Genomic DNA, 3546 nt, shown 5'->3' with positions numbered 1-3546 from the left:
GACAACTGCTCGAGAGGACCGTTTGTTGGCTCGAAAATCCAAGGCCCAGCCCATTTCCACTGCGCAGTGGAGCTCACGAGACTGGTCCCTGAAGTCCCTGTGTCACCAGAACGGTTTTGTCGGATTCTGTCAGAAATGGCCTCCATGGTCGAATCAGTGCCCAGAAGCCAGCCACTAAACACAAAAAAATGAAAAAACTGTGTGGCATTTGCCAAGGCCCACAAGCCAAAAAGGATGGACGGGAGAGAGGGGAAGAAAGTGGATTTTTCACGTTTAATCTTCTGTTGAATTACACCACAGTTGCCGCAATATTGCAGGGACCTACTGGAGCCCGCATGAATTCCAAGATTCACCCAGAAAAACAGTGACAGTTTGGTGGCGGAAAAAATCATGGTCTGGGGTTACATCCAGTATGGGGGTGTGCAAGAGATCTACAGGGTGGAAGGCAACATCAATAGTCTCAAATACCAAGAAATCTTACTCCTCTTATATTCCCAACCATAAAAGAGGCCAAATTCTTAGAGGATGGTGCTCCATCGCATACTTCCATCTCCACTTCAAAGTTCCTAACGGCGAAGAAGATCAAGATGCTCAAGGATTGGCAGCCCAGTCACCAGACGTGAACATCATTGAGCATGTGTGGGTAGGATGAAAGAGGGAAGATGGAAGACCAAACCAAAGACTATTGATGAATCTGGGAGGCATGCAAGGTCTTCCTAGCTATTCCTGATGACTTCTATCAATACATGGTATGAATTCCTTGCCAAAAAGCATGGATGCAGTCCTTCAAGCTCATGGAAGTCATACAAGATATAAATTTGATCCACACGCACCACTATTTAATTTGCTGACATATTTTAGGTATTGTAGTAAATTTGTCAATTTATGTATAGGGACAAAATTTTGTTTGCCAAATTTGACCTTCTGTCTTGTTTAAATAATAAATCTTTTTTAGTGAAACTAATTTATTTCAGGTGCATGTAACATCATTGGGAGGGTTTTGCTTTTTATATGAGCTATTTCTTACACAATTGATTAATTAAAAGTCAGGTAATACAGGTGGTTCACAAAATAGATAAGCGAAACTTCTGTCGGGACTGTAGAGCGGAGTGGAGAACCACAATGTAAGTAGGAGCACCAAGTACATAGGATACTACAGACTGACAAGAACACTGAGCCAAAGTCACCACAGGATGTTGTAACAACTGGCGCTGAAGAGGTTACAGCCCGGGTGTAAGTGCTGCGGAGGTAAGGTATGGAATGCACTGCAGCTGTGCAGGTATCCAGAGCAGGGAGGAATGGGCCATGCCAAAAGAACAGCTGACCCGAAACAACATCACAACTTGAGTGCAGGGTGGAGACAGAAACAGCACAGACAGAAACACATTGCAAAGGGGAGAGAACCCACAAATGGGACGGGGAAGAACAGTCGACCCTAAACAACATCCCATGACTTGGAGCTAAGAAAATAAGAAAAAACAAACAACATACAAATGAATGGTCATCTATGACCAAACAGCTAATGTTTGGCAGGTGGCGGGAGTGGAACAAAGCACATGGGGGAGCAGGTAATGTTGAGTTATAAAAGTAAAGGCAAGGCAAGGCAGCTTTATTTGTATAGCAATTTCAGCAACAGGGCAATTCAAAGTACTTTACACAAAATCAGTTAAACAGTAAAACACAAGTAAAAACAGTTAAAAATCATAAGCATTAAAAACCGGTAAAAACACATGAATACGACAGTTAAAAACAAATAGAAACATAAAACACAACAAAGGTACAGTGCAGCATAAGAAATTTAAAGAAATGAGAGAGTCATTTAAAGAAAGGCAGCATCAAAAAGAAAGGTCTTCAAGCCTGTTTAAAAGAACAGAGTAGCAGCGGATCTACAGGTTTCTGGAAGTTGATCCCGATATGAGGAGAATAGAAACATGAAAGCTGCTTCACCTGTTTTGTTTGACTCTGGGGACAGAAAGTAGACCTGTCCCAGAGGACCTGGAGGTCGGGTGGTTCATGTGGAGTAGCAGACAGAATATATTTGGACCTAAACCGTTAAGTGATTTATAAACTAGCAAGAGTATTTGAAATCAATCTTATGGACACAGGAAGCCAGTGAAAGACTTCAGAAATGGAGTTATGTGATCCAGTCTCTTGGTCTTAGTAAGACTGAGCAGCAGCATTCTCAATCAGCTGCAGCTGTCTGATTGATTTTTAGGGAGACCTGTAAAGACACAGTCAGTAGTCAGTCTACTGAAGACAAAGGATGGACAAGTTTTTCCAAATCTGTTGAACATAAGTCTTTAACCCTGATATATTCTTAAGGTGATAGTAGGCTGACTTTGTAATTGTCTTTAATGTGGCTGTTAAAGTTCAGGTCTGAGTCCATGACTACACCAAGATTTTGCTTTGTCTGTAGTTTTTAACATTGTTGTTTGAAGCTGAGCGCAGACTTTTAATCGTTCCTCTCTTGCTCCAAAACAACCACCTCAGTTTTTCCTTCATTAATTTCAGAAAGTTCTGGACATCAGCCGTTAATTTGTTCGATGCACTTAGTCAGTTTTGATTGGACTATAGTCCCTGGCGATAAGGTTATGTAAAGTGTGTGTCGTCCGCATAACTATGGTCACTTATTTTGTTGTCTCCATAATCTGGGCCAGTGGGAGCATGTAGATGTTAACAGAAGAGGGCCCAGAATAGAGCCTTGGGGAAATCCCACAATCATTTTGTATTCGCGATGTATAATACCTATGTCACAAAGTAATCCTATTCTGTAGGAGGTTTCAAACCAGTTTAGTACTGAGCCAGAAGTCCTCCAGTTTTCCAATCGGTTTAGTAATATGTCGTGGTCGACCGTGTCAAAGGCAGCACTGAGATCAGTAGTACAAGATTGAATTTTGCAAATATCGGCCACTATCTGTGTTAAGGTGGATGTCATTAAAAACTTTGACGAGAGCCGTCTCAGTGAAAACAATGTTGTGAAAACAATATATGTATGATGGAGCCAGTTTAGAAAAATATGCATATCTCTGTCCCTCACCTTCCCCCTCTCTACCTCTTGACTCTAAAGAATAGATCTGGTCAAGTATGGCATTTAACATATGGAAAGGAGCTTCCTGCTACACACCAAAAGGTGGCCTTCTGTCTCCAGTCCCCTGGGGTCTTACACTAGGCTAAGACAATACAATTAAACTGTATTGATGTTAGAGTTTCACATTTACATGAAAGACCCTTTTGACATGTAACCAAAAACAACCCCCAAAGGGGCATAGTTTAGGGGCATGTCCACCCTCATTGGACAGCGAAGATGCGCCGGCATGTTGCCATGCCAACGACGTACCAATGAGAATGGATTTAAATGCACCAGGTGAAAAGGAACCGCTCCAAGGTGCAGGGGATAAAAGTGTGTGATTAAGAATGATCAGGACTGGTCTCATGTGACTCCATGAGGGGAAGCATGGATCCAGTCTGCTGTCAGCTGCAGTGTTATCTTGTTGTTTGTGTCTTATTGTCCTTGTCTTATCATCTTCATCATTCTGTTGCATTAAA

At 42.0% G+C, this 3546-nt stretch overlaps 1 long non-coding RNA gene across 1 annotated transcript in view; it reads left to right on the top strand.

The window, feature by feature from the left end:
- LOC116670317 (uncharacterized) overlaps window positions 1–3546 on the top strand; it is a 14244-nt gene that overhangs the window by 10648 nt on the left and 50 nt on the right. The window lies entirely within an intron of this gene.

This window comes from Etheostoma spectabile, chromosome 20 (assembly GCF_008692095.1).
Source record: "Etheostoma spectabile isolate EspeVRDwgs_2016 chromosome 20, UIUC_Espe_1.0, whole genome shotgun sequence".
Lineage (NCBI taxonomy): Eukaryota > Metazoa > Chordata > Actinopteri > Perciformes > Percidae > Etheostoma > Etheostoma spectabile.
This window is presented reverse-complemented; position numbering and strand designations above follow the sequence as displayed.